The sequence below is a fragment of the Gorilla gorilla genome, chromosome 18 (genome assembly GCF_029281585.2).
Source record: "Gorilla gorilla gorilla isolate KB3781 chromosome 18, NHGRI_mGorGor1-v2.1_pri, whole genome shotgun sequence".
Lineage (NCBI taxonomy): Eukaryota > Metazoa > Chordata > Mammalia > Primates > Hominidae > Gorilla > Gorilla gorilla.
Genome location: NC_073242.2, coordinates 78,233,496 through 78,245,933, shown reverse-complemented (window position 1 = coordinate 78,245,933; position 12,438 = coordinate 78,233,496). Strand labels below are relative to the sequence as shown.

Sequence of the window (12,438 nt, the reverse complement as noted above, 5' to 3'; positions counted from 1 at the left end):
GTAGAGGTATGGAGTGAAGAGGAGACAGAAGCTATGGAAGAAAAATCAAAACAACAACAACAACAAAGACAAAACAAAACAAAAAAACTGACTTTAAGGCCCAGTGTGAGGGTGGCAAACATAAAACACAGCACTTACAAATGGTTAAGGTGGGCCTGATGGGGTATGGTGAAGCCAAGAGCTCTTGCTCTGTATAAAGCAGGCAGCAGTTTCCTAGTTTTAACCATTGTTGCTGTGAGAGAATGTACCTGCAGCATTACCAGATATGACTTTTCAAGAGAAAGAGGAAATTGGATATTTATAGGCAATCCTTTGATTTTTAAAATTTGGCAAGAATTTCAATCAAAAGAGAAACACGGGATGAATCGACTGAATGTATGTAAGGGCTGGATCTAGCCTATAGGCCACTGGTTTGCAGTCTCTCACCTATGAAGTCCTGCAAATTTGAAACCCTGGTGTCCTCTCTCCAATCCCTCCTGAATGACTCCCTTGCAGCCCTGCCATGAGGGACCCAAGCCCCTCCTCTAGATACTCTCTCCATGTCTCCAGCATGGCTGTGCTTGTGCCAGTAACTGCTTGTGACTGGGATGACAAGTTTCCTGGGTGCTCCACGTTCAAGTCATTTTCAGGTCATAATGAACAAAGGTGAAAAGAAGAAACATAAATTCACCACCATCTGCACCAACCCACAAAAGATAAGAATGGTTCTGTTTTATGGTAATCATAGAATAAAGGAAAAAAGCCTTTGGGGTCTCCGGCTATTCTCCTGGTCCTCAGGAAGAACTCAGCCAATACCCAGAGGCAGAGAAGTCTGGCTGTGCTGCAGGGGAAGATGGCAGTGAGCAATCCTAGATGTTCTCATGTCCCAGCACGGGGGTCACTGTCTGGCTGTTGTTGAGTGTCGAGCCAGGTTTGAGGATGAGCGAAAGTGGACTTTCTCCCAGGAGCCTACATTATTTCTGATCACAAGGGTCCTGCATCTGGGAGGAAGAGCTCCACTCCAGGACACATTCCCAGCCTTGTGGTGAGGGCTGCTGGACATGTGAAGTGAGGAGGAAGTACAGCCGTCCTTCCTTCTCAAAGGGTAGAAGAGACATGTAGGCAGCGACATGCCTCTTCTGGTCTGTGCCCAGGGGCTTGAGGAAGGTGAGACCAACCTGACCTGGGAAGTGTGGAGGGATTTCCCATCAGAGGGTATTAAAATAAATCAGGGGAGAGAGAGTGAAAGGAATGTCTTCGTGGCACATCTCAGCCTTCTGGAAATGACTTCACGGAAGACATCCATACTGCTCCCTTCCAAAGCTCCTCAAACATGCCCCAGCAGAGAGGGCTGAATCAGGCCTTCTCCTGGTATTTTTCAGTGGTCCTTTAAATGAATAAATGAAGGACCAAGTCACCAGCTGGTTCTAAGAATGGCAGGGTGTAGAACCACGAAAGACCTGAAAGACCCAGGAGAAAATAATGTGATTGAGAATCTAGCAGATAGTCAAGTTTGATCATTAATGCAAAGACATGCTAAAAGAGATATGAGAAAATAGGATGGAAATGAGGGAGATAAGAGGTTAGAAGTCTGGGTGCAGTGGCTCACATCTGCAATCCCAGCACTTTGGGATGCCGAGGTGGGCGGATCGCCAGAGGTCAGGAGTTCGAGACCAGCCTGGCCAACATGGTGAAACCCCGTCACTACTAAAAATAAAAATAAAAAAAAAAGAGAGATTAGAAAAAGAACTCAAGTTCAGGAAGGAGAGTGGGAGGCAGAGAGCTGACAGAGTCATAAGAGCTTTCTATAAGCCTATGTGACTTCACCCAAGGATAGGGCTGAAGCCCTAGAGAAAATAAACTAGCTTCGACAGGCATTTTCAGGAAGTTAACCTGCATATATACCTATCACTGTAATACTTGAAGATTTGGCTAGGGCTGGGTGAAGTTAGCTCTCAGTTTTATCTTCACCCTATGCAAATATTTTCTAATGCTTTTCTCAGCCATAGATTTGGGCAAATTTTGAAAATCATACCACAGCATTTTAACCATTTTTTCTGGGAAACCTTATCTTGGAGTTAATCCAATCCAAGCCTAGACCTGCAAGAAATGATTGTGTGCACATTTTTCCAACTCTGTATTCAGTAATGACACTTTGGTAGCTTGAAATTGGCCACAGTGGGAGTATTTACACCACAGAAATAGGTGAATGCTACAAATAATGCCCTCCCCTGGCCAGAGCCTGCTGTGGAACATTTACTTGCATGTCACACAACTCGGTCTCAGAGGACAGTGTGGGTTCTCTGGCTGGGCAGGGCCTCTAGTAGTGATCAAGATGTTTGTACCAAAGCCTCTCAGTATCTAAAAAGTTGCTCTCATGGTTATGTCTTGCTAGTTAAATGGGAGGTGGGGTTGCTAGGGAGGCTGGGAGAGCTGTTAGCACGAAGTTAAGCCATATAGAAAGGATTTATTGTTAATGGAAATAACTTCTAGGGAAAGTGATCAAATCCAAATTTCCATTTATTTTCTTATTTTTCCCACTTTGATCTGAGCAACTGATCATGCAACCAGACTCCACTTATATCTGGTACTAAGATTTGGCATGAGCAGTTCAGAGATAGAGAATGCCAAATAATTCTCATTAAGTCTCAAAAACAAGTGGGCATCTCAAAATATCTTAGGTTAGATGGAACAGGTAATGGCTACTGGATGCTCCATCCACATCCACTCCTCAAGAGCAACACATCCATTCCCCATTGCTGGGAATGTCAGGTGCATGGGCTCACAGCTTCATCCCTCCCTGGAAGTTGCCCTTGGGAGTGGGGAACTGCCTTACCCACCCATAGGAGAGCTCACAGCCAATTACTGGCTGATGCAAAATACCAGCACCTTGTCTCAATTTGCAACAACTCTGAAGAGCCATCCTGGTTCCAGAACTGCCTTTAGAATTGGCTGCATCCTCAGCTGAAGCCTCCTTGTGGGTCAGCTTTTCCTTCTGTTTAATCTAATCTTCCTTATGTCTCTACAGGTGTATCTCCCAAGAGCACTCTCCAAATCTGCCTCTGTTTCAGTAGGACAAGGTTTAAGACAAAACTTTAAATTCATCTGGCTCAGGTACTCTCCTGATGGAGCATGAGTCTCCTCTGGTGCCTCCCTAATCAGGGAGGTCCAGTCCTTGTCTCACATTTGCTGGGAAGCTCTGCATATTGGAAAGCCTGTCCTCAGTTTGAGTTGAAATTCACCTCCCTGTTTAGAAAGAGGCTTGTTTTCCAGGTGCACATTATGTGTTCTGATTTGTTCCAGCTGACATTGCTTTGGACAGACAGTATAAGAGGAGGGTGATATATGGTCCTTATCTCTGAAGACCTCTCTGGGAGAGAGAAGACAGGCTGCCAAATTGTGTGCCATTGGAATTCAGAGCGAGGAGAAAGCTGAAGGGTGATGATAGGGGTGCTTTTTGGGGGAGGGCCTCTTGAGCGAGGCTTACAGAGATGCATAGGAGTTGTACAGGTACTTGGCAAAATGCTTTTCAGAGATGCTGGGCGTGTTCATCAACTGAAATGTACCTTTGCTATTTTAGCTGACCTACTTTCGTTTTTCTCTTCTTCTGCTAATAGTTCTTTAAGTTTTCTTTGGGGATCTCCCCATCAGTCCACATGATTCAAATGGGGGTGGCCACACTCCCTCAGCTTCAAGAATGAGCTTGTGGCTCCAGTTTGGCCAGCTGGGTTTTTTCTTCCTGCTAACCACAGTGAGGGACATGTGACCTAGTTGATCTCATGATACTCAATCCCAGGACTTGCATGAGAGTTCCTGGAAAGGAGTTCTAATTTCCTTGGAGTTGTTAGGCAACACAGGAGTAATCCGTGAGCTTCTGTGGGCTAAACAAAGAAGGAATCAGAGTTTATCTTAGGGTGGAAGTTAGAGACAGACAGTCACAGAGAGAGAAAGAATAAAGAGATATTTTGATTTGATGATATTTGTTAGAGTCCTGTTTCATCTTTACAATTGCATGAACTTGAATCAAAAATTCTTTTTATGCTTAAGCCAATTTGAATTAGATTATCTATCACTTGTGGCACAATGACTCCTAACTATTGCAGAAACCAGTATTTAAACTCTAATCTGATGCTGAATCTCTGTTCTTAGTACAATAGTATGATTCAGAGAGACAGGTGTCAGCAAGCTTGATGGGAGCAGAAGATACTCTAAAGAAATTGAGCCTACAATTCAGCCAGGAGGAATCTGTAAGGATTTCTTTAATTGCTCTTTCCTTTAAAACATCAGACATACCGGTTCCCTTACTACCCACTGTTTTAGGATGCTATCCATTTTTCCTCAGTGATTGGCCCTCTTCATCAGATCTTCTACAGAATCTCCAACTTTTTAGATGAATTTCTATTAGAACAAGCCCCTCTTTAGTCTGGTCTTCAGTGAATTCCCGACGTCCAAGTTGCTTCAATGGCTTCATTCCTAAGGTGAATTTGAAAATGGCTCATTCAAAAATGGCTCTCAATTTGCATGAGAAAGTCATGAGAAAGACCCCATTGAGTTAATCCCCAAATTCTGCCTGTGATGTGAGCATTAAGGGACACTGGGTGGAGGGAGAGGCAAAGGAAATCTCCAACCCATCTATCCCCTCCAGGAGCTCAGAGACTTTGATCATTTCTTTCTTAGCCTTTATATTTCCAGAACAAAGTGGCTCATTTTGATCTATCCTTGAATGGCATCTCTGTCCCCACCTCCTTGATCATTTTCGATGTCCTCCCCCTCACTTCCCCTAGCTTCTTTATGTCTTTTAAAGGTATGCCCAGAACTACACATAATATTTCCAGAGATCAGAGAATTAGGCTTTTATCTTTGCTCATTGATGTTAAAAATGTGATCATGATAAAATAAATCATTTGAGAAATTTGTATTGGCATCTAAGCCCAAAGTTATTCCCTTTTTCTTTCACTAACCCACTGATTTACTCACTTCATAAGCAATTAGGAAGAACTTACTGTGTGAATACAAAGAACCTACAAAGGCTTGTGATAGGCCTTTTGGGATACCAAACAGGGTGAGAAATCATTCTCCTTCCTTAAGGAGTATGCAGTAAAGCTGATAATGCAAGACTAACTTATGAGAAGCCAACAATAATAATGTCTTCCTCTAGAATCTGACATGAAACACAGGGCTCATTTGATTCCCACACCAATTGCATTGTCATGATGAGGGGCTGAGAGCCAGGAAAGTAGGGATATTTAGGATTCATGTGCAATCACCTGTCTCCAAGTTCATGAGTCTTTCATCTGGACAATGACTTCCTTTATCCATCACCCAGGAAGGGTCTTAACCCTGAAGTTCTGAGACACAACAGAAAAGATCCCAACTCCTAAGTGAAATAAGTGTCAGAAGAAGGAACAGATTTCATAACATGAGTACCTGTGGAGGGCAGACTTTTGAATTAGAGCTCTCCCATTTTAGAGTTTTTCTGGAATCTTATTAATGGATCTAGAGTGGGCTGAGCTTACTTCCCATATTAATCACATTCAGGAAAACTCTATTTTCATTGCTTTTCCTGCCATCAGCTATTCCCTCTCCATCCAAGTACAGTAGCTACATTTAGGTTGAACAATCTCCCACTTCCAACTATCAGTTCAAATTTGAATGACCCTAGATTCTGGCTCCATTGTTGAATATATGGCCTGGCTTTGGCCACTCAACCCATCATCATTTGTGTGTTTCTGAAATTGATCCAGAAATGGTTACATGATTTATGGGCCAATCTGAGACAATAAAGATGTGCCCTGTGATTTCTGGAAAAGGTGAAAAAGGTAAGCTCTCTTTCTTCTGGGATTATGGGGTAAGTATAAGACTGCTAGTGGCCATCCTGACACTGTGTGGAATAAGGCAGTCTGAGAATAATCACTGGGAGAAAGCAAAGTGCACAGGTGGAGCTGGATTGCTGATAAGACATACTTAGCCCTGCTTAGCAGCCCTGGATTTTCAGTCGCATGACCCAATGATAGCCCTCTCATGCATAAGCCAATTTGAGTTCTGTTTCTATAATTTGCAACCAAAAAGAGTCTTGACCAATTTTTCCATCCACATACAATTACCTCCTGGCCGCATGGGTTTCTATCTTTCCTTCAGTTCTCCTCTAACCGTGTCTTTCCTTAACCATGTTTCATTCATATATCTTTTTCATGTTCACTAGACACAGAGCTCCATAAGGATTAGTATCTTGTCTACTTTATTCACCACTTAATACCAACAGAGTTGAGTGATGAAATAAGCTCCACAGTAACACAGGAGATGATGCCACGTTTCTTCAGGGCCTACTGAAATGACAGTAAAAATTTATTCTAAGGTTTCAATAACCTAATATAGTGTTGCAAGTAATTTATTAAGAAAAAATAGTCAAATTAACTAAAGTGCTAAAGTTTGCAATTTTTGGTAAATTATTAATTTTTAATAACCTATGATAGACTGAAGGTTATCCTTATAGCATCACTGTCACTGAAATTCCAAGATGCTTTTCTGAATGAGACTAAAATTGTGTGGGGGGCATTATGAACAGCACAAGAGCCTTTAAACCACGTGACAGCCTGCAGTGAGTCTCCCTTACTGAGTTACATTTTACGTTTGTGGAAATTATAATTATTTTAGTGATTTGAGCGGGGAGGGGGGCGGCGCATTCAATCCAATATGGTGATGTAAACTGGAGAAGGTCATGTATTTTTATCCATTTGGGGGGCTATGGGGGAAACATTCTTGGGAACCAGGACCTACTGTGGTACCTTCTGTTCTGTGCTTTAATCTGGCTTCTAACTTACTTCAAAATTATGATTCACTACTTTTTTTTTCCTTGCTACTATTTCCTATGATAATGGAAGCAATTTTATTTCCCCTTATCCAAATATATTATGCCTTGTCTTAACACCTTTTGTGTTAGTCAGTCAACCAGAAACTCTTTGTTCTCCTCAAACACTCCAATCCTGGGCATCCTTGTTTAATTTCTAGGCAAATGTCATCTCTGACATAAAGCCAATCACTAGTCCCCCAACCTAAATGATATTAACCTCTACTTTAAACAATTGTTTACATTTTTAAACATATACAAATAACAAAATTAATTCTTTTTGGTGTATGGCTCTAGGAGTTTTAACATATGTGCAGATTCATGTAACTCCCACTACAATCATGACACAGAACAGTACTAACGAGCCCCCAAATTCTCTTGTACTGCGGCTTTGTAGCCAAAGCCCCTCTCACCCCAAATCCCTGGAAACCACTGGGATTCTCTGTCCCTATAATTTTTCTTTCATAGAATGTCATATGAACGGAATCACACAACATGTCATCTTTGAGACTGGCCTTTTTTCATTCAGCAAACTGCCTTTGAGATTCATTCATGTTGTGTTGCATATCAGTAGTTTATTCCTTTTTATTGCAAGGAGTAATTCATTGTATGAATGTACCATAATGTATCTATTCACCTGCGAATGGACATTTGGGATATATCTAGTTTTTAGCTATTATAAATAAGCCTGCCATAAATATTTGTGGGCAAGTCTTTTGCATACATATGTTTTCATTTCTCTTGAGTGGAATGTTTGTGTATTTATTTATTTATTTTTGAGACGGAGTCTTGCTCTGTCCCCTAGGCTGGAGTGCAGTGGTGCGATCTCGGCTCACTGCAAACTCCTCCTCCCAGGTTCAAGCGATTCTCCTACCTCAGCCTCCTGAGCAGCTGGAATTAGGGGCACACGCCATGACGCCTGGCTAATTTTTGCGTTTTTAGTAGAGATAGGGTTTCACCATGTTGGCCAGGCTTGTCTCAAACTCCTGGACTCAAGATCCACTTGCCTCGGCCTCCCAAAGTGCTGGGATTAGCGGTGTGAGCCAGTGCGCCTGGACAAAGTGGAATGTTCAAGGTAAGCGTATGTCAAACTTTATAGGAAATTGTCTATTTACAGAGTGACTGAACCTGTACCATTCTGCATTCCCACCAACAATGTGCAAGAATTCCAATTGCTCTGTATTGCAGGTAGCACTTGATAGTCAGCTTACTTCATGATGTAAGCTTGATGATGTATATCTTTTCATGTGCTTTTTTGTCCTCAATGTCTTCTTCCGTGAGGCTTTTTTTTTCAAATTTCTTGCCCATTTATATTTTTAATTGAGTTATTTTTCTTAATGTTGAGTTTTAAGAATTCTTTATATATTCTGGATATAAGTCCTTTGTTGAATATATTACTTGCAAATATTTTCTCTCAATCTGTAGCTTGAGTTTTTATTCTCTTAACAGTGTCTTTTGGAAAGTAATCTTTTAAAAGATTTTTGAAGAGGTCCAATTTATCAGTATTTTCTTCTAAGAATCATGTACTTGGAATCATTAAGAATATTTTTACCTAACATAATATTATACACATTTCCTCTATTTTTCTAGAAGTTTTATAGTTTTGCATTTAGATATGACTTAATTTTTGTATAAGGCATGAGGTATGGACTGAGGCTCACTTTTGGGGACATAGAAATATGCAAGTATTTCATCACTATTTGTTGAAAAACATCTAACAAGACTAGCAAATGAAAACCCAAGAAGACACAAATTACCAGTAAGAAGAATGAGAAAGAAGATGTCACGATAGGCCCCACAAACATTAAATGGATATTTATGCATGTAAATTTAATATCTTAAATAAAATGAACTGATTCCTCTAAAGCCACAAACAAGCAAAACATACCCAAGAAGATATAGATACCTTTACACCATATGTATTTTAAAGAACTTAAGATGAGAAAAATAAACTGTTAAATTTACCCAGATGTTTACCATTTCTGTTAGTCTTCTTTCACTCCTAATGCTGGTCATAGATTCTATTTGTTTTCTTTTATCTGAGAATATTTTCATTTCAACTTCATTCCTGAAAGATAGTTGCTGTATACAGAACTTTGAGTTGGCAGGGTATGTTGTTGTTGTTGGCAGAATCTGTTTTGCTTTCAGCATTTAAAAAATGTTCCACTACTTTAAAGCCTCCATGGTTCATTATGACAAGTCAGCAGTAATTTGAATTGTTGTTATCCTATAGGTAACATTCATCTTTATTTTATTTATTTATTTATTTTTGGCAGCTTTCAATATTTTTTTCTATTGTCTTTTGTTCTCATCAGTTTGATTATAATGTGTCTTTGCATGCATTTCTTTGTTTTTTTCTGTTTTGAGTTCACTGGACTGGGGTTTTTTGAATATGCAAATTTATATCATTTGCCAAATTAGAAAATTTTTAGATATTATTTATTCAAACATTTTTTCTGTACCACACTCCTTCTCCTCTCCATCTGATACTCCAGCAATGCAGAAGTTAAATTTTGGGGTCTTTTCTCACAGTTTCCTTAGGCTCTATTCTGGTTTTTTCTTCATTTTTCTTCTCCATTTTTCAGGTTAGATACTCTGTACTGATCTATCTTCAAGTTTACTGACTCTTTCCTCTGGATATTACTTTGTACGCATCAAGTGAAATTTTTGTTTGGGTTATTATTGTTTTTATTAATAATATTCCTCTCCATTATTTTTATAGCTTTTATTTTTCTACTGAGACTTTCTATATTTCCCTTGTTTCAAGAGCATTTGCCCTTACTTCCTGAGTATGATTATAACAACTGCTTTAAAGTCTTTGTCTGATAATTTCAACATCTTTGTTATCTGGTATGCTGTCTGTTGATTTTCTTTTCCTTTACAAGTTGTTGAGATATTTTTTCCTATGGGAAATAATTTTGGATTATAGCCTAAGAATTTTGAGTATTGTGTTATAACTTTTGCTCTTGTTTTAATATTATGGATTTTTTTTTAAAGCAAGACAATCAACTCAGTTGCATTCAGGCTATAGCTAATCTTTAATGGGCTGTGTTTCCCATGTCAGTTTGGTTTCAAAGCTTTTCCAGTGCTGCCTAGATTTCTTCCAATGTGCATAACTCTGGGAAACATTTGCTCTGTGGTTCAATTCTGAAAGCCTCAGATATGCTGTTCAGAGTCATATCCATGCATGCACAGCTTGTGAGTGAGCCCAAAATTCACATATGACTATGGATTCATTTCTCAAGCTGCCTCCTGTCTTCAATCTTTCTGACACTGTCTGGCTCCCCAGATTTTTGCATCTTGGTCCTCCAGCTAAAAAGCTGAGATTTTAGTCTCCCTGCTCTGTTGCACAGTTCCAACAAAGGGCTCTGTCTCTGTGGTCAAATGGAAGGAAGACAGAGAAAGGCTGAATGCAACAGTGAGCCCCTCTATCTTGTTCAGGTGGTACTTACCCTCCCTCAGAACTTTAGGTATTTGCTGGCAACCACCAACATTTCTGCCTTGCCCCTGTCCTGCTGCCTCTCAATGGCTATGGGATTACAGCTTTGGGACTGGGGATTGCCTGGGAATTGGAATGGGACAGGAAGAGAAAACCATAAACAAAAAATTTGGGAATTTACCTCTCTCTCCCTGTTTTGTAGGTGCCCTTATTTTCACTCTGAACCAGAAATTAGTGGCTTCTCTTAAGTATCTTAGGTTCACACTTTATATGAGGTTTGAGAATTTGGGTTGTGTTTGAGGTCAGGCCTGGAGAATCAGAAGGAAGAAAATCCAGGAAGTGTTACACTAGAAAACATATAGTTCAAGTTCTTTTTCCTTCTCCAATGTGCTAGCTACTGTTTACTTTTTGGAGTCCTCACTTAGTTCCATGCATTCTATCCAGGTTTTCAGCTGCGTTTGGTGAACAGAACTGCAACCTTTCTGCTTCCACTTCTTGTCTGGTCTAATTAAATGTTAGCATCTGGAAAGAAGTGGCTTTGTGTCACCTTTTCAGTAGTCCTCACATTTCCTAAACTATGTGTGGCACACCAGGATATGACCTTTACTGCATTATATAATTTCATCTCCAGAGCACTTTTAAGAGGTAGACCTCATTACTTTCATTTTATAGACCAAGAAGCAAGTTTTAAAAAAATAAAATAACATTCAAGGTCATAACAGACGTGCAAGGATTCTAACTCAGGTCTATAGATACTTTGCTCATCCTAGGGATGAACTCCTCATAATAATGTTCAACTTCAGCATTATTATTAGTTCCTTATTATAAAGAAAGGAAAGGGCTCATAGAGGCAACATGGCAAGTCAGGTTTCAAACCACAGCATCAAAAGCTAACTACTTCATGGAAAATTTATATGGCTAGACATGCAAAAAGGGATCAACAAATATTTATTGTAAAATGAGGATTTTTTAAAGGAAAAAAATGTGCCTCAAACCAATGGAATTATTTTATTAAAATGGTGAAATATGGCTCATGTTTTAGATTTCTGCAGCATTGCTTATTAACTCACACAGTGTATTCTTCCATCTCTTTAAAAGTGTGTTTCCCCCTTCTCCTTATTTCATCAATTACAACATACCAGTTGTTTGGTTTCCTAAGTATTTGCAGCTTGGGCAGCCAAATTTCAATCTGGGTGTTTTCCTGCGTTCTCTATATTTTCCCTCCAAGAGCAAATTAAAGAGCCAACGAGGTTTCTTCTCCTTACAGTTGTCTCCTGCTTCCACAAGTACAGATAGCGTTGCTGTAAACCTGAACCTTGTGGTTGCTGTCATCAGAATGGAGGAGATAATCACATCTAGAATTTCACAAGATTCCATTCAATGAGGCTGACTTTCTTCCTAGATAGGAACCCATTCACCATGGCCTTTGAGTCCTTCAGGTGGAATAAATGTGTTTCTGTAATGTCTATAAAATGAGACTAAATTTAGTGGCCTTGCATCGGAACACTTTCTATAGCAGAGAAGATGATAATAAAGACAGAAAGAGTATTGTGACCCCCATCTCGCTGCATTTCCATAACAACACAGCTTTATGCCTCCAGTGGGGCAGGAAATCAGCCAGGAGATTAACAGATGTTTTATTTATATGCAGATTTTTCAGTGTCCAGGAATGGGGAAGGCTTCTATCAGGTGTATTTTCCTAGGTCATTGATGGAAGATGAATTCAACAAACTGATAAGCCTTTGGAAATCTTTTCACCAGTTAATTCTCAAACTCTTTTGCCAGTAATTTAAAAAACATATAGAGAGACTTGTACCATCAAAACAAGACATACTTCACTGAAATGAAACTCTTTGGAAGACTTCCTTGGTGCCTCAGTAATGTTCTGCCCCCTTCTCTGAGCTCTTTCTTTTATCCTTTTTCTTTGGACGTTTCCATTTAGTGATCACAGAGGATATTCAGATGTGCATAATCAATTTAATATGTTCCCTAAAGAGGATGCCATCTCCATACACACATGCATGACTGTTGCCAATTGCAGGAGAAAAAGTGTAGAATTTTGTAAAGCAGGTATGGAAATAACAACTAAAAAGGCTGGAAGTGAGCTAGATTTTCATCCTTTGGGTAGGTTGTATGGTCAGAAAGATTTTTCCCTAATACCTTGAGATTGTAG

General features: G+C 39.8%; 1 long non-coding RNA gene across 1 annotated transcript; it reads right to left on the bottom strand.

Annotated features, from left to right (window-relative positions):
• Positions 1-4,220: 4,220 nt before the first annotated feature.
• LOC109023637 (uncharacterized) lies at positions 4,221-11,585 on the bottom strand. The gene is made up of 4 exons (XR_002003071.3): positions 11,405-11,585; positions 6,084-6,305; positions 5,247-5,356; positions 4,221-4,452 (listed from the first exon to the last, which is right to left on the bottom strand). It is a non-coding gene; the product is annotated as an uncharacterized lncRNA (long non-coding RNA).
• Positions 11,586-12,438: the final 853 nt, after the last annotated feature.